This window comes from Ambystoma mexicanum, chromosome 7q (genome assembly GCF_040938575.1).
Source record: "Ambystoma mexicanum isolate Mex_15411 chromosome 7q, UKY_AmexF1_1, whole genome shotgun sequence".
NCBI classification, from domain to species: domain Eukaryota; kingdom Metazoa; phylum Chordata; class Amphibia; order Caudata; family Ambystomatidae; genus Ambystoma; species Ambystoma mexicanum.
The window spans coordinates 630,071,827-630,091,394 of NC_090941.1; the positions used below are offsets into that span (position 1 = coordinate 630,071,827).

Below are 19,568 nucleotides of genomic sequence, written 5' to 3' on the forward strand. Positions count from 1 at the left end.
TCTTGATAAAAGTTTATTTCGAAATTGCCATACCCAACTTGTGGTCCATGTAACCTACAAAAAGTTGGTCATCGTGTCTTATTTTAGAAATCCTGGACACCTTGGATCAAGCCTGTGTAACCTTTCCTCTTCTGCTCCAGGGCGAGGAGGAGGATAGAATGAAGGTAAAATTAGTTTCTGAGTTCAATAGAACTCAGACACAATCTTAGGTAAGAAGGTAGGTTTAACCTAAAGGACTACCTTATAGAAGATTGTATAAGCAGGCTTGCAGGACAAGGCCTGAAGTTCACTCACTCTTTGTGCGTAATAGCAACTAAAAGGATGAACTTTATAGTTAATAACCTTAAAGTACAGGTATGGATAGGCTCAAAAGGAGCACACATTAGAAATCTCAACACCAAGTTGAGGTCCCAAGTTGGGACTTGAAATGGGACCGGGGGAAATGTATTTGTCAGTGCTTTTAAGAATTGTATTACACGGGGGGATCTTGAAGAAAGATGACTCTTCAGAGAAGCGTTTAATAATAGAGAGCTCTGCTAGATACCCCTTAATTGTACCAACCTGGAGGCCCAGGTTGGCTAGGTGTAATAAAAATTATAACACCATAGGTGTACTGCAAGTAAATGGATCCTCATTCTCATCCCTGCACCAGCTGCAGATGTGTTCCAACGGCAGCGGTACAAGGATTTTGTTGCTGGCCTTCTGGCCGAAAGCAAAATCTCCATTACGTCGTACGGGAGGTCCCAATCCTTGTACCTCAACCTCTCTGAGACAATGCGTGAAGGTTGAGTGACTTGACCTCTGGATGGAGAACCTGACCCTTCGAGAGAGAGAGAGAGAGAGAGAGAGAGAGAGAGAGAGAGAGAGAGAGAGAAAGAGATCTCTCTTTGTGGAAGACGTATTGAAAGGCAGATGGACATGTCCAGAAGGTCTGGGTACCACGTCGTACCTGGTCCAATCCAGAGTAATTCGGATCATGGATTTCCTGAACCTCCTGATGACTCGAGGAATGACGGGGACTGGACGAAACGCGTACACGAGTGGAAACTCCCAGTCCACTATGAACGTGTCCCCTAGAGCTCCTCTTAGGGGAAATTCCAGTGAGCAGTACTGCTCGCACTTCCAGTTGACACCTGCTGTGAACAGATCCACTTGTGGGGTTCCCCAAAGGGGGAAGCTCTCTTGGAGGACTTCCTGAGCTAGATCCCTCTCTTGTTGAGGTAGTACATGGCCACTGTGTTTTCCATCATTATCAGGACATTCTTTCCCCAAACAGAGGGCAGGAAGGCCTTCAGTGCTAGTCTAATTGCCCTCGGCTCCAAAAGGTTGATGTGTAGTTTGGACGCCAATGGAGACCAACAACTGCTGATTGTCAGATCATTGTTATGTGCTCCCCACCCTGTGAGTGAGGCGGCCGTTACCACATTTATCTCCGGCCATGGCTGCCAAAAAGGTTCTCCCTTCAGAATGTTGCCCTCACAGGCCGACCACAGGAGATCCTGTGAGACCCTGCTTGGAACGTGAAGGAGATCTGCCATCCTGCCTGAGAATTGAGACCATTGAGTCCTGAGAGCCCACTGGACAGATCTCATTCTCAGGCGCGCCTTTGACACCAGAAAAATGCAGGATGCCATGAGGCCGAACATCCTCAAAGTCAAAGGCCGGGAGACGTTGGGCACTTTGGAATTTGGAGACCATCTACAGAATGTCTTGAGCCCTCACTTCTGGTGGGAAGGCTTTTCCCAAGGATGCATGTAGGACTGCTCAATGAATTGGAGCCTTTGAGATGGTATCATATGGGACTTCTTGAAGTTGAGGGAGAAGCCCAGTTTGTGGAGGGAATGACAGGTGTAGCTGAGATGTTCTGGGGTCTGTTCGGGGGAACTGGCCCTGATCAGCCAATCGTCCAGGTAGGGGTAGACGTAAATCCCCCCTCTCCTGAGACTTGGTGCTACCACCGCCATCAACTTGGTGAAAACCCTCGGAGCGGAGGCCAGCCCAAATGGCAGAACTCAAAACTGATCATGAGAACCACCAACAACGAACCTCAGGTACTGTCTGCGCTTGTGAACGATTGGCATATGAAAGTAAGCATCCTGAAGGCCCAATGATACCGTCCAGTCCTGAAGTTGGAAGGCCTGAAGCATCCGAGAAAGGGTAACCATCTTGAACGTGTTCTTCCTGAAGAATATGTTTAAGTCTCTTAAGTCCAAAATCGGTCTCAATCTTCCGTCCTTCTTGGGAATTAGGAAGTACGGGGAGTACCAACACTTGTTCCTCTTCGCTACAAGTGCTGGTTCTACAGAACCTTTCTCTAGCAGGGTCATGATTTCCTGCATAAGGAGCAGATCTGAAACTTTGAAAGAGTTGTTCCCCTGCTGGATGACTCAGGCTTTTTTTTTTTTAGAAACTGAAGGCAGTAACCCTGGGCAACTGTTTTCAATGCCCAGGCATCTGAAGTAATGCCTCTCCATTCTTTCAGATGCAGTGAGAGTCTGCCTTCCACTGGGGTCTTGAGAACGAAGACCTCAGGTTTTGAAGCGGCTGGAGCAGCGGCTAATGGTAAAGTAGCCGCTGCCTGGGCGGTCCTAGTACCTCTTCCCCGTCCACCACAGGGGAATCATTTTGACCATTTTGATTGGACAGTCCACTCCCCCTTCCAACTGAGGAGTAAAAGCCAAAGGATGTACCGAGGTGTGCCGGTGGGGCGGTTTTGTGGCAGTCTATTAGCAGCACCAAGGGATGTTGCTGCTGCTTTGGAGGTCTGCAGTTTCTCCAGGCTCTCGGCAGCCTGGCTACCAAATAAACGTGTGCCATCAAAGGGCATGTTAAGCAGTGTGGATTGCACATCTGGAGCAAAACCAGACTTTCATAACCAGGCAAATCTGTGAATTACTGTACTAGCCGCCATGGACCTGTCAACAGTGTCAAGACCTGTCTGGAGCTTTGCATCCTTGATTAGATTTTAAAATCCGTCCTCAGCCGCCATTGCTATACATTCCCAAACAGTATGAGTGAACCTGGCCAACGTGCACCTAATATTCACTGACTTTAGGGCCATACTTCCTGCAGAGAAAACCTTTGTGGCCAAAGCGTTGTAACGCTTGTCATCTCTGTCTGGGGGAATAGTCGGGTATGCATTTTGTCTTGAGGAGGATGTGGCAGCCTGTACCACCAAACTTTCTGGAGTGGGATGTTTCATCAGATAACTGGGGTCACTACTGGACGCCCTGTATTTTGATGTTAGTTTTTTATTTACTGACGGAATTAATTCTGGTGTCTCCCAATTTGTATTTATTCGCCTTTGCAATGCCACATGAAAAGGAAGAATAGGATCCTCCTGGGGTCCTTTATCTAGGTTGTCAGTAATATCATCCTGCTCATTTATTGGTGTGGGTCTTTTCCACTCCATGTATTCCACCACCCTGCACAATAAATGTCTAAGACCCTTCTGCAAGGTCAGTAGGATCAGGTTTCCCAAATTCTAATTCTGGGGACGTGTCTAGTCCACTTGCATTTTGCAGGGACTCCTGCACATTTTTCAAACTTGATTCATCTGAGAACAAGGATTCAGGGACCCCAGGTGTTCAGTATTGTAGACAATGTATATATTTTCTCTGTAATCCTCGATGGCATTGCAGAAATCATCGACACCTTCGGCGTTAAGGACTTGTTAGGGTTCGACGAGGAGTCTTTCGGCGCCAATGACATCTTCCTTGAGGAAGATTTGTCTCGGCTTGAGGGATCCTTCGACCGCTCTCGAGGAGATTTACCTGGCCTCCCAGGCCCGTGGGTGCACAGGTTTTGCCCTCATCTTTTTTCTCGTCAAGTTTTTCAACCCGAGCATGATTTTCATAGGTTTTCGAGGGGGTCAAGGCTGCATTCTCGAATACTTGCATCATTTTCACTCTAAACCTCTCCCACTGAGCCGGGGAGGCTGATTTTGTTGGGCATTTAACCCGTTCTGGGGAGGAACACGAGGAAGACTGCAACCTATGGAGAATTTTCTTCGAACGTTCCCAAGATGACAAGTGGTGAGAACCACTGCATGATCTCAATCTTTTTGTCTTCTTTCAACGAGGAGAAATATTTCTCAACTCGTCGAATGGGATTTTGACCTACCTGCCGCCAGTTGCCCTCGTCACTCTTTCAGGGTTTTCACCTGATGGGGTCCGTAAGGGATATCTCTGCCTCACAGTCCTAGCACTTCTTAAACATCGATCTTGGAGTCGAAGAGGCCGATGACTATGCCATTTTATGCTTTTTACTCGAAGATTCTTGTTAGGGAACCAATGCGCACCGTATCCGAAGCAATAGCTTTCGCGGAAAAACAGAACTGAAGCCAAAGTCGCTTCACGTGCTTTATACCACTGATGACATCGACATCGAGACAGTGGCCTACGAGGGACATCGTGTCGACAGTCATCGACGCAAAGCGCCCTTTGCTGGAAACAATTTCCAAAGCAGCTGAAGCTGGATATGTAAATATTATAAGTTGAGGAATACATGGGAAGACACAATTCATTTGAAATTAGATTTTCTATGAGGTGATGCAGATCCAGATGTTTGGTAATCTTAGCCCATTACACAAAAAAGGGTGGAAAGGTTGCAGATTATTAGGCTTTAGATTATCTGAAATATTTAGCATTGTGCACAACCAGGGGCAACCGGGTCGAAGAATCTGCATCTGAGCGCAGTTGGAAAAAAGCACAAGTAGACATGCATCAAATGGCCAGGTTGGGCAAATAAGGCCAATTTAAAGGAAAAGGTAAGTTTTCAGTTTACGAAAAATTAAATAAGTAAGTAAACAATCAGAGCTCTAGCAGGAGTTTGTTCCATAAATGTGGACCCTGAACAGAAAGGCGTCTATCGACTCTAGTGGAACAAGCATTAGGAATGTGAAGCAGATATTGATAAGTGGACAGGCAGGCCGAACTCTAATGTACAGCTCAAAATTGAAACAAATACTTGGAAGCTAAACCTTGCATAGATTTAAAAAATAGGCATATGATTTTGAACATTATCCTCAGAGATGGGCAACAAATGTAAGGAGCATATGGTGGGGAGACTGAGACAAACTTAAGTATAAGCCTGAGCACCGTATTGTGAAGAATTTGGAGACAATTCAGCAAGTAGCCTTGGAATCCGAAGTAAAGAGCATTAGCATAATGAAGTCAGGAGTTCATCAGGGCACCCATGACCACAAAATGTGCAGCAGCTGGAATAAAGAAAAGAATACATCTCAGCATACGCAAGCAATAAAAAGAGGATTTGGTAACCTCATTTACTTGGTTAACACGTTTCATTTCAGGTTCCCAAATGACTCCTACATTTGTTATCTTCTTGACAAAACTGGTGGAGAGGTCAAACACGGCCGGTGATGCAGGACATTTCAATGGGTCTTTCAAGAGATGTGCAGGTCCAAGCAGCACAGTCTCTGACTTGGAGGGGTTAAACTGAAGTTTGTTATTTACCAAGTTGGTTATTTACTTGCGCGTTCTCAACTCATGCACTTGCGCGTTCTCAACCCATGCACTTGCGCGTTCTCAATGTCACTGGGCCTAGTAAGATCGCTGTTTTGTTCTTCCCTGTTCCCCTCCCTTTCCTTGTCGCGCTCTGAAACACTTGTGTACGAGCGCGATAGAAATAAAATATCAATCAATCAATCAAAACCAATCAAGTCTAACCTCCATAACACAAGCTTGTAACAGAAGTTCTCCTGGGGCTTGAGAAGTTGGTAGTTTTCCACAAAGGCACCTCATTGTGCTGTCATCAGCTTTTCAAGGATCTTAGCAAAGCAAAGGGGTCCAGCAAAGGCCCGGCAATTACCCTTATCCTCAGGATCTAGATAGGGCTTTTTTTAAAGTGAAGGATGAGAGCAATGTTGAGGCTTTGAGGGACGATCCCTTGAAAAGGGACGAACAAGTTACTTACTTCTGGTAACTTTCTTTTGACTGGATGTTCCTCTCACGTATTCCTTATCTTTTGATATTTCCAAAATCCAGCTTTGCTGCTTTGGAAAAAGAAAATTTCAGCAGGGGGCGCTGTGCGTAGATGCCTGTCGACGATGTCCCTCTGAGGCCTCCGTCTCGATGTCGACGTCACCGAAGATATATGTAGCACGCGCATCGCCCGTTGGCTTCAGTTCCGTTTTTACGAGTGAAGGATTCATTTTACACCTGACTGCTACTCCTCCTGAGAGAGCAGACTGTAATCGCAAGGGAAATTCTACTGCGGGGTAGGTTGGGAGGGGCGATAAGGCATGCATGGGAGGAACATCCAGTCAAAAGAACGTTACCTAGGGTAAGTAACTTGTTCTTCGAATGGATTGCATCCTCCCACATATTCCTTATCTTTTGATACACTCCCAAAGCAGTTTCTAGGTTTACTGAAGAAGGGAGTCCGAATTTTTATGACAATTTAATAGTTCACATGGGTGTGTGTGCACAGAATGTAACGCTGCTTTACCAAATACAGTCTCCTGACCTGAGGAAGATTCTAAACTATGTTTGGTGAAAGTATGTAAAGACCATTTGGCAGCCGCACAGATGTCCTTTATAGGTGCTTCCCTCTGTAAAGCAGAGGAAGTTGCCATTCCTGCCAGTCTGTAGCATTCTGATATGGCTAACATAATCCATCTGGATAATGTCCGTTTGGTGATAGCCATACCCAATTTGTGGCCCTAATAGCCCACACATAATTGGTCATCCTGTCTTACATTTGCCATTCTAGTGATGTATAAGCTCAGAGCATGTTTAGGGTCAAGCTTATGAAGCCTCTCCTCTTCCTTCCCAGGGTGAGGAGGAGGGTAAAATGATGGTAAAGTTATCTTTTGTGTGAGATGAAACTCTCACAATTTTGGGTAGAAAGGCAAATTTTACCTTCAGCACCACCTTATCCTTATACAAAATAGTGTAAGGAGGCTTTCAGGATAAAGTCTGAAGCTCACTCACCCTTCCGGCAGATGTAATAGCTACTAGAAAGAATGTTTTAGGGTTAGTAGTCTCAAAGGATACGAGTCTAAAGGCTCGAAAGGAGCACACATCAAACTTTAACACCAAGTTGAGATCCCAAACTGGGACTTGAAAAGGGATTGGAGGGAAAACATTTGTCAATCCCTTTACAAATTTGATTATTAGAGGTATCTTAAAGTAAGAAACTTCTTCCCAAGTGCGCTTGAATATAAAAAACACCACTTATCCTTTAATGGTACCAATCTGGAGCCCCAGATAAGCTAGGTGTAAAATAAAAAAAGGACAACACCATATGTGTATTACATGTAAATGGATCAACATTCTTATCTCTAGACCACCTGCAGAACTTGTTCCAATGGCAGCAGTACAAAGATTTGGTTGCTGGCCTTCTGGCCAAAAGCAAACTCTCCATTAGGTCGTCCGGGAGGTCCCAATCCTTGTATCTCAGCCTCTCAGAAAGCATGCATGAAGGCTGAGCGTCCAGATAACCGGATGGAGAACCGGACCCTCCTCTTACAAGGGAAGGTCCTCTCTTCTTAGTGGAAGACGTATCGGAGGGCAGATGTACATGTCCAGAAGGTCCGGGTACCACATCCTCCTGGTCCAATACCCGGAGCAACTAGGATCATGGATTTCCTGAACCTTCTCAACTTCCTGATTACGTGAGGAATGACGGGGACTGCAGGAAATGCGTACAGGAGTGGAAAATCCCAGTCCACTACGAATGAGTCTCCTAGAGCTCCTCTTGGGGGAAATTCTCTTGAAGGACTTCCTGAGCTAGTTCCCATTCGTGGGAGACTGTGCTCTGCCTGCTCAGATCATCCGCTGCTGTGTTCTCCACTCCGGCTAGGTGAACTGCTGATAGGGAGATTCCTTCTTGTATTGCCCAGTATCAGAGCTGCATTGCTCAGTGGTAGTGACCCTACACCTCCTCTTTTGTTGAGGTAGTACATGGACACACTGCTATCCGTCATTATCAGGACATTCTTTACCCATACAGATGGCATAAAGGGCTTCAGCGCTAGTCTGATTGCCCTCAGTTCTAAAAGATTGATGTGTAGTTTGGACTTCGATGGAGACCAATGACCGCTGATTGTTAGATGGGCTCCCCACTCTGTGAGTGAGGCGTCCGTCACTACCGTTAACTCCGGCCAATGATTGGAAAAAGAATCTCCTTTCAAAATGTTCTCTTGGCAGGCCCACCACTGAAGGTCCTGTGAGACTCTGCTCGGAATTCGTAGGATGTCTGACATCCTTCCTGAGAAATGGGGCCACTGGTTCCTGAGAGCCCATTGGAGAGATCTCATTCTCAGGCGAACCTCTGGCACCAGAAAAATGCAGAATGCCATGAGGCAGAGCAACTTCAGAAGATCAAAGGCTGGTAGATGCTGGGCATTTCGGAATTTGGTTACCATCTGCAGAATGTCTTGAGCCCTCAACGCTGGTATCAAGGCTTTTCCCAGGGATACTTCCAGGACTGCACCATTGAATTGGAGTCTTTGAGATGGAATCATGTGGGACTTCTTGAAGTTGACGGAGAAGCCCAGTCTGTGAAGGGAGTGACCGGTATAACAGATGTTCCAGGGCCTGTTCTGGGGAACTGGCCCTGATCAGCCAATCGTCCAGGTAGAGGTAAACGTGAATTCTCCCTTTCCTGAGACTCGCTGTCACAAACATCAATTTGGTGAAAACCCTCGGGCAGAGGTCAGCCCAAATGGCAGAACCCGAAACTGATGAGAACCGCCAACGGCGAACCTTGGGTACTGTCTGTGCTTGTGATGGAACGGCACATGAAAGTAAGCATCCTGAAGGTCCAATGATACCATCCAATCCTGAAGCTGGAGGGCCTGAAGGATCTGAGAAAGGGTTACCATCTTGAAATTGTCCTTCCTCAGGAACTTGTTCAAGTCTCTTAAGTCCAAGATGGGTCTCAATCCTCTGTCCTTCTTGGGAATTAGAAAGTAAGGGGAGTACCAACCCTTGTTCCTCTCCGCTACAGATACTGGTTCTATTGCACCTTTCTCTGGCAGGGTTAATATCTCCTTCGTAAGCAGCAGATCTGGAACTTTGTAAGAGTTGTTCCCCGGTGGATGACTCTTGAGGCTTTTTTAGAAAAGGAAGGCGGTAACCTTGGGCAACTGTTTCCAATGCCCATGCATCTGAAGTAATAGCTTGCCATTCTGTCAGATGCTGTGACAGTCTGCCTCCAACTGCAGTCCTGTGAACTAAGTCCTCAGAGAGGTTTTGGGGTGGTTGACGCAGTGGCTGATAAGACAGCCGCTGCTGCTGCAGCCTTAGTACTTCTTCCCCGCTCACCACAGGGGAATCTTCTTTGGCCTCTGCCCCTTCCAAATGTGGAATAGTGAGGAAAGGACCTACCCCTCCAGGGTGTACCCGTGGGGCACTTTGGATGTTGTCTGATCGCAGCACCAAGTGATTTAGCTACTGCCTTAGACGTTTGCAGTTTCTCCAAACTCTCTCAGCCTTGCTTCAGAATAAATGAGTGCTGTCAAAGGGTATGTTGAGAAGTCTGGATTGTTCTTCTGGAGCAAATCCTGACTTTCTCAACCATGCAAACCTGTGCATAACGACCAGTCTGGAGGGATTCGCACACCGCATCTTTCCCATCCTGGACAGTGTTTAAAAACCTGTCTTGCTACTCCCCTTCGGGGATGTGGTCAGCCGCCATGGATGTGCACTCCCAAAGGTTGTGGAGTGAACCTTGCCAAAGTGCACGTGGCATTAGACGATTTTCATACTTCCACCGTAAAAAAACCTTTTGGGCTATGGCGTTGTAACGCTTATGGATTATAGGGTAGGCATTTTGTCTACTGGTTGAGGTGGAAACTTGATCCACCAGGCTCTCTGGTGTAGGGTGTTTTGATAAGCAAAATGGATCAGAGCTTGAAACCTGTATTTCGAAGTCAACTTCTTGTGGACAGCGGGAATAAGTTCAGGCGTCTCCCAGCTGGTAGTCACACGCCTTTGCAAGGCTGCATGGAATGTCACAATTGGGTCTACTTGGGGTCCCGTCCAAAATGTTGGTTAAGTCGTCCTGCTCAAAGACCGGAGATGGTCTAGACCAACCCATATATTCCATTACTCTTGACATTAATTGTCTGTAAGTAACCTCAGCCTGATCACCAGGGTCTGCCTGCCGAACTCTACCTCTGGTGAGGTATCCAAACCACTGGCATCATGCAGACATTCTTGTAAATTATTTATTCTGGAATCTTCTGAAATGAATGCTTCAGGGACTGATGGCGTACCATACTGGAGACCAAAAGGCTTAGATTCATCTGAAGATTCCTCTGCATCCTCATAAATGGAGAAGAGTGACTTGAAATATTCTGGACTAGGCAAAAAAGTATATGTCTTCTCCACCCCTTCCCTTGGTCGCCTGTGATGCTGTGTGTACTCCCCAAACCCCCCTTGGTTGCCTGTGGTTGCCTGTGATGCTGTGTGTAATCCCCACCCCGGCAACCTGTGACGCTGTGTGTACCCCTAGACACCCCCCTTGGTCGCCTGTGATGCTGTGTGTGCCCCCCACTCCGCTTTCTTGCCCTTTATGTCCCCCCGCATCCCATTCTTCTAAGCCCGAAAGTGCCCTCAATTCATTTTTGCATTTGCATTCTGCAGCCACCCTGCAACATGGGGTAGGCACCATGTATTTGCCCTTTGCTGGACTATTGCACCTGTGTGCTGCTGCCGTCCTGCAACATGGGATAGGCACCATGTATTTGCCCATTGCTGAACTTTTGCATCTGTGTGAAATGTACCTAATATGTCCTTCATACGTACTCCTGATGTTGTTCCCCGCAACAAGAGGCGAGCTTCAACAAGTATGTATTTTTTGCACTATCCAGGTCCAATGTATGTCTGGTCTAACTATTGTAAATGGTTTGCCTCAAACTGTAACTATATTCTTAAGTTAAAGCACCTAGATGCCTGCCTTTGTGCGCTATATAAATATCAAAAATAAAATAAACAAAAGGAGTCATAATATTTGTGGACAAAAGAGCCAAAATTGTTGAGACTGTCTACGTCAACGGCTTTGCATAATTTTTTTCGGCCCCAACGGCGTCAATGACGCATCTTTCGACCCCAAAGGTGTCCATGTCGAGTCTTTTGGGGTCGATTACGTCGACAGCTCAGTCCTCGAAAGGACTTTTCCTCGACTTGAGGGATCCTTCGATCGCTCTCGAGTAGTTTTGCTCACCGAGTCCAAAGCCGCACGGCTTTTATGCTTATGAGGACTTTCGACCAGAGCATGGCTTTTGGGTGTAGTTGAGGGAGACAAGGCCGCATTCTCGAACACCTTCAACATTTTAAAGGAATGGGTCTGTCAAAAAATATTATTGTCCCTATTGGTCGGCCATGTGCTTTTAATCATAATTCGATCGATCGTACAAACATTTCCTATGCACCTTACCCGAGTTTTCGTCTGTTGAACACAAGCAAAATCAGGCAGAAGGGAGTGGCCATTTCGTGGTAATCCTATCACTTGCTGCATCGCCCTGGGTGACCTGCGTTTGCGGCACTAAATCATATCCCCCGCCCCTGAGCCTGACATCACTAGACGCATACCGCCCATTTCACAACGCCAAAGCAGTCTTGTGTCAACATTCTCTGCGCTTCAGCCATAGAAACGGCAGGAAGCATCTTTCCTTGACAAATATAAACAGAGCGTTTCAAAACACACAACAACAGATTTTCTTTTCCATTCCTCTCGCTGTATTCTGTGACTCGTTTCTGTGCTCTGGTCAGCTACCTTCGTTGCTTGTAGCCCGTGTGAACAGATACCAGTACGACCGCTATGAATGATTTTCGTTTCTTTACCACACAATGGCAACAATAATGCCCTACCTGTACGAGCCTGAGTATTCCGAGGAGGAATTACTGGAAAGAGCAAGCTCTGTAGACGATGGGGATTTGGACAACAGTTGGGCGGACGTTTGAACAGATGAAGAGCCTGGGCCTAGTCGCATGGACAGCGTTTCCACCTGGTGTACCTGCAATCGGTATGCGCTAATGCCAACCGAGGTGGAGAACTGCTGCTGCCGAGAAAACTCTGGATGCTTGTCCTACATATCGCAAGGCGATCCAAAGCCGCAATGTGTTACCGAGCTGCCAGACTTCACGGCAGTCTGTCTCACACGGTCCGTGTTGAGGATTTTGATGGTGCTTATGCACGAACTTCGCGCAACACTTCGCCCTTGTAATCCAAGTAACAGGTATGTGTAGTCTGGTTGTGAAGTCAGTTAGGCCACTACTATTTCACGGTTGTCCCCTATATTCTCGTAACTTCAAGATATCATTGTCATATCCGTTTAGTCTTGCAATTCTCCAGTAATAGTCGCATGAAAGTCGTTCAATATTGTGCAGTGTCTAGTTAGCATTTGTCCTGGCAAAAATGCCATTGCATACAAGAATTGTCATTGACAACCGAGGTTTAATACACTTATCTTGGTCATTTAAAAACAGATTGCATCTTTCTCTTTCATAGGTGGTAGTGGCTGGTGGCCTATCGTTCGTACACATGGTGGCTACATGGGAGGCTTGGACACCGCGTTCGACGAGTAATACCCGCCTGTGTCGTTGGCGCCATTAGACAAACTTTCCCCAGCGACAGTGGTCAGTACAGGGGATTTTCCCTCGCCGAGCTGCAACCAGACCTTTACAATGTGTAGTATTTTTGTGCCATCAAAATAAGAAACCAAATAAAACAACATTTTTTATCAATGGTTGTTTCAGTTTTTAAGTGACACAAGTGTGTTTCCATTCAGCTGTGTTCCGGTGCCTTATCTGCACACCTCCCGGCCCATCCATCCCACCCTCCACTATCAAAGGCAGTTCGCACCAGTGGATGTGCGCTGCCATGGGAGGCTGTCAGGGGCTCAAACGGCCAAGGTTCCAAACAACGTGTACACTTCAAAAGGTATTCCACGCCCAGGGGACATTCCTCACATGGCCTCTTCAGACCCCGTGTATCCAGGCAGGCCTCCCCTGAAGCAGACCGCGCCCCTGCAATCCACATATGTGTGTCTCCATTCAGCAGTGTTTCCGGTGCCTTGTCTGCACGCCTCCCAGCCCATCCATCCCACCCCCCCACTAGCAAAGGCAGTTTGCACCAGTGGATGTGCACTGCCATGGGGAGCTGTCAGGGGCGCAAACGGCCAAGGTGCCAAACAACATGTACACTTCAAAAGGTATCCCACGCCCAGGGGCCATTGCACAAATGGCCTCCTCAGACCCCGTGTCTCCAGGCAGGCCTCCCCTGAAGCAGACCGCGCCCCTGCAATCCACATAAGTGTGTCTCCATTCAGCAGAGTTCCGGTGCCTTGTTTGCATGCCTCCCGGCCCATCCATCCCACCCCCCGCTATCAAAGGCAGTTCACACCAGTGGATGTGCGCTGCCATGGAGGGCTTTCATGGGCACAAACGGCCAAGGAGCCAAAAAACATGTACACTTCAAAAGGTATCACACGCCCAGGGGACATTGCTCACATGGCCTCCTCAGACCCCGTGTCTCCAAGCAGGCCTCCCCTGAAGCAGACCGCGCCCCTGCAATGTACATAATGCCACGACATATACACGTCATTCATTCACAAACACACCCCTTTTTGTTATTCTTTATAAACCACTGGATATTTACCATGAGAACATCCTTGAGCACAGCAAGTCAACTCGTGAACATGCTACTCTGTGACCGCTTCGAGTGAACTCGTCAGTGTGCTACCTGTGAACATCTCCCTGTTCTCCTGCCGCTAATTACTCTGCTTGCTGAATCCAACTGTTTGTTGATCAAGGTAAGGACATGTATCCTAATCACATCTCCTTCATTTGTAAATGTATATCTATTCCCAAGTATCTAACTCTGTAGTGCTATGTTAATTTGTATCATTGCTATTGACTTGAGTTTCTTTTGTTATGTTATCGGTATATCAATTTTTATCATTGTCAATTGGCATCGTATTGCATCCTTCACGGACTGTGCCTATAGTATAAGCATGTTTCATTTTCGTGCATGATAGAACATTCAAGGGACGAGTAACATGTTCTGATTTTCAACACATCAATGAATCGTTTGTGAAATGCATCCTATAACACAGCCGTACACGGTGCACTGGTTTTGCTGTGGTGCCCAAAAGAAAGCGTGCATCGAAAAATGTATGGTCCAATTCATTCTTTCACACATGCTTATGCAAAATAATTTTCTAATAATGTTGACCTTTATTTTGCAGAATTTACAACAATGCCTGCATGTTCTATTTTCGGTTGCCCTTCGAAGACCCATGACAAATCCGAAGGCATTACAGCGCATGTATTCCCTAAGACTGTTGATCGAATAAGAGAATGGGTCAGACGTTGCGGATATCCACTGGAAGACCTTGATAGTAGAGTCAACCAAGTCTTGGAGACAAGAGGGGTCATCGATACCACATCTGCGGCCTGCACTTTGCACTTCTCACCAGATATGTACAACAGATCCTTGTACACAAAGAGGAATCAACCGAGAACAACTTGGAAATTGCTCCCAAATGCTATTCCGACTTTACTCGTGAAAATGCCGCCACAGGCGAGTCACGCTTCCGGATTTAGCTTTACGCCTGTATTTTCAGTGAAAATGCAACTTATAGTACTTTCAATATTTATGTGATTGAATAGCTGTTGAAATAATGACTTTATTGCTAAACATCAGTCCTTGTTTTGTAGAACCCACTTAGAAAAATGATTTATGGGGATGGATAACTATGCTATATTATGCGTTTGAATAAGTGTCATTATCACTTTTTCAGTCTCCTTACATAACATTTTGTAATGTTGGAATTTCTAAATCGAATAATACTTTGCCTTTACCACTCCATGACTATCCACCGAATATGAAGGAACAAGATTCAACATCCATGTCTTGCCTGGAGTCATCAACCACTTTGAGCGTGTATCAGGTAATCTTACCTAGCTATTCTGTTCCAGACTGGTTTTATGTACGGAATTCTAGATAATGTGATCATATTTTTGCAATGTATAATTGCATTACACAATGTTTCTTTACCACTTTACTGTTGATAAGTACCTATGTGGTCTTTCAAAATTGTGTGTCCCGTTTCCAATCTTTTCGACATCACTAATGCAAGTACTATGTTTCAGGGAGATGCTGAAGCGTCCACTACAATCCGAACACCTCTCGTGGTATCCGGTGTCAGGTGTATGTGTCACCATAGCTCAATAGGACGAGATAATCTGATCATATTTTCGCAACGTATCATTGCATTGCACAATGTTTCTTTGCCACTTTACTGTTATGTACCTTTGTCGTCTTTAGCCCGTTTCCAATCTTTTCGACATCACTAATGCAAGTACTATGTTTCAGGGAGATGCTGCAGCGTCCCCTACAATTACATTATCAATTGTGGGTGTTCCGGAACCAGACCATACAGTTGCTCCGGAGCCAGAGGTGTGCGCACTGACAGTACCATTGAATAAAAGAAAGTCGGTCTAATTAGATGTGTAATGCCAATGACTTATTTTAAATGGATACTATTTTTTGTAGGGATGTATACAAGATCCGTATATTGAACCGGAGGAACATGTATCAGAGTCGGTCCGCCAGTTTGCTGATGTTAGAGTAAAGAAGGTTTCAAAGAAAATAAATAAAAATAAGGTTAGTTATAAACACTTTCTATTGTTGGCAAATGTTTTGTGCCAAGGACTTCATTATATGCTTTTTAAATGTCATTTGTACAACACTAAGTTGGATTTACACTGAACATCCCTTTTCCTACCTGTCCTGTAGTTGCCCAATCGAGTACAGACTATGCAGACACCGACAGCGATTGTTAGGCAGAAACCTGTGCAGTTCCCTTAGGGACCACTCCAAAAGATTTAAGACTACAGGTGTTTGGCAGTAAACCCACTTGGTAGCAGTCTGTATCACACAGATTCACTTGGTATCTGTGGCTGAGCAGTCAGACTTCCCTCAAGAAGAGTTAGGCAGTATACAGAGCATACAAAATAGGTACAGAAATACAGTAGCACAAGCAAACACTGACCAGAGCTTGGGTGTAAAAGTATATAATTATTTATTTAATCCACACTTATAAAACACACCAGCACTAAATTGGTAAGATCAGTTCAAAACACAATTACTATCATATGTACATCCCTGATTACTTGTTGGACAAGTCTTAGTTAACACCACTTATTTCCAGACAGATGTGAGCGCTTACATTTTTTGATGGCACTCCAACAAGTTAAATAAAAAGGGAGGGAAATGCAGAATTATGGAAGCATACACATTAAACACTTTTTTTTAAAGAACCACAGCAAGTTAGGAAGGCACAGTCTACTGGTGAGCAAGGAAGTTTAGGTGCCAGGCCCACTTTCCAGGGAGCCAGGCGGAAGATGCCCAAGATCAGACAGTTACACAGAGTCTCCGAAGTTTGTGGAGGTAGTTCGAAAAAGGTTTAGTTCAGTTCAGAAAAGTTAGCTAGGGTGTCCCAGGCTAACCCAGGTTCGAGAGACGAGGAATTAATACACCCCGTTCAATCGGTTGCAAGGGAAGCCAGGCGGAACACGGTACCTTAAATGGAGAGGATCCTCCAGCGGGGGCAGTTGTTGCTGGCAGCGGGTTCAAGTCGCAGCGTCGTCCAGAGGAAGAGAAGATCTCGTCGTGGAGGAAAGATAAAGGTCGTTGCACTTCCAGGGAAGAAACCAGCCGCAGAGTTCTCTGGTACAAAGGTACTACCCTTTCGGTTCGCGGTAGTGGTGAAAACGTGGTATCCCGGTTGCCGGGGTGCTTGGCACAGGCAAGGCGGCCACGAGATGCTCCAGGAAGGCGAAAAGAAGGTAGACTGGTTATCCCCACCAGTCGAAGGAAGAAGACTCTCCGGGCTGGAGATCTCCTCTGTCGTTGGGAAAAGTGGTGAGACGGTTCAGCAGGGCTCCACCGGTGGTGTCGTCGTTGCAGGCCGGCTCAGCTTCTCCCTCCTCGGATTCTTAGGTCCTGTGGCGACTTCTGAAGTTCCAGTCCCCAAAGCCCTGCTTTTATGCAGCACACCCCCATTCACTCAGCCTAGCTGTCAATAAAACATGCTAAGTGGTGAGCCGGCCGGCTCACCACTTGGGCCAATCACACAAGAGTGTGACTTGAGTTACCAAGGTAACTCAGTCCAGGGTGCCTAAACCCCCTCCCACACCCCCTGTGGTACCCAGACAGAGTGGCACCACTTTTGGAGGCTTCTGTGGAGAAGCCCGCCAAAAAGTGGAACAAAGGGCTCGACTTGGGTTGGAGTCACAGAAGAGAACACAAACGCCATTTTAGAATCGAGTTCTGGCAAAAAAAAACAACCAGCGAATTAATATTAAATAAATAAACCGGCAGTATGTTCGAGACTATAAGAATTAAATAATTAAAGTTGGTAGCCTCGAACAATGGGAAAATCCCATAGAGATATATTTGCGGTCGAATATAAAAAGTAGTATCCACTACCACCAGCCAAAACTCTATCAGGGGGGACGGAGACGTGCCCCCTCGAACAATAGACCCCAGGGCAATCGAATTGCCCCGACCAATACGTCCACAATATGATGGTTTGTACTGGTTTCTGTTCATAATTTGGGACTAGCAAAGCCAATGGTGACTTTACATGCCCTGGGAGACAGTAGTCAGTTCCAGGGTATGGAGTCTATGTTGGGGGGTCGCTATGACACCCCTGGGTTACGACACGGAGGGTGCTGTGTAACCCACATCAAAAAAACACGAGACCCTATGGAGTAAAAGACCCCATAGCCCATAAAACACATGGAAAGTTAAAGGAACACCTCAAATCATGTCTAAGAGTGGGAGCAAAAGAATCTCACTCTTAGCAGGAAAGAAAAAAATAAACCCCAAAAATCCAGCAAAGCTGCTGGGGGACTCACTAGGTTTGGGAAATTAGCCTTACAGAGAATTCTCCCTAACAGCGATACAAATGACAGATGCTGCTTGCCAAACTGTTTTCACCATGGAGGAACTATTCGTGTTCACACTCGAGATGCCCATGTCCAATGGCCAGAAAATGAATTTAATAAGACCAGCGATTCCAGCAAAGTGTTCTTGGACCATTGCTACAATGCGCCTGCTCCGCCAGAGGAAGGTGCAATTGAATGTATAGAAGATAGTTTTACATTTCTCGATGAGCACTTGACACAATCGACACCCGCCAAAAAAATGCCCCCCAAAAAACAGTCCACATTGATGTTTTCTCCTATCCATCGTCAAGTAACAGATGTTGAAATGAGAGAAACTGAAGCATCAACACTATTGACCGACGAAACAGACAAAGATATCGACTATAGTATGTCCTGTTTTGCCGGGTCAGTCTGAAACAACAATGTTGCCTGATGACAGTATTATAAAGGAGGCCAAATACAGAGTATTCGACAGCAGCTTGATGGACATTATAAAGATGCTGAAATGTGTGCATTCAGTGGGAGGGGAAGTATGTGGAAAGCCATTGGTGAGCGTGACTCGTCTAACACAAGGCAGTAACCTGAAAATACATGTCACCTGTGAAAAGTCACAAAGCATTTTCATGGTCCGCTCAACCGATGCTGGGGAAACCACCAGCTGCGAATCTACTGTGTGCATCAGCTTTACTTTTCAGTGGCTCTAGTTTCACTCAGCTATCCAGTTTCTTTCAGTTTGTGGGACTCCATTTCATTTCCAAAACGCAATACTACAAATACCAACATGATTATCTATTCCCTGCCATCAGTGATGCTTGGAAAATTGAACAATTGGCTATTGAAAGTACATTCCCCGACAAACTGTTCAGGCTAGCCGGTGATGGAGTGTGTGACAGCCCTGGATTTTCTGCTAAGTACTGCACCTACCATCTTCAGGACATGGAAAGTACGAAAATTGTGAGTTCGGTGGTTGTGCAGGTGTCCCAATGTAAATCCTCGGTGGCCATGGAGAAGCTTGATTTTATAAAATCACTGGAAGATCTACAATCGAGGGGAATGCAAATCGAACTCAGCCACGGACAGACACGTTTCAATAGCCAAGACAATGAGAGAGCAGTATCCAAATATTAAACATCAGTTTGATGTATGGCATTTTGCCAAATCAATTAATAAAAAAATCTCGGTTGCAGGGGAAAAAAAAAGGTTTTGAAAGTATTTCGCAATGGTCCCAGTCTTTCAGTAACCATCTTTGGTGGAGCTCCAAAACATGTGATGGGTCTGTGGAAATTCTACTGGAAAAATGGCGCTCACTGATGCACCACTGTTCCAACGTTCACCACTAGACAGAAAACCAACATTTCCACCAATGTGAACATGGCCCTTTGTCCCCAGAGCAGGCACGGAAGAAGAAGTGGTTGATACCATCTTCAGCTCCACACAAAGCCCTTGAGAAGATTGTGATTGATAAAACTCTATCAAGAGATCTGAAGGGACTCACAGAATTCTGTCACACAGGAGATTTGGAGGTGTTCCACAATATGTGCCTAAAGTACAGGCCAAAGAGATTGCATTTTGGCATCCAGGGGATGAAATGTAGGACTTTACTAGCGGTATTAGCGCATAACGAGAATGTGGGCCGTCAAC

At 45.9% G+C, this 19,568-nt stretch overlaps 1 protein-coding gene across 3 annotated transcripts in view; it reads right to left on the reverse strand.

Annotated features, from left to right (window-relative positions):
* BRCA2 (BRCA2 DNA repair associated) overlaps window positions 1-19,568 on the reverse strand; it is a 2,020,919-nt gene that overhangs the window by 1,351,311 nt on the left and 650,040 nt on the right. The window lies entirely within an intron of this gene.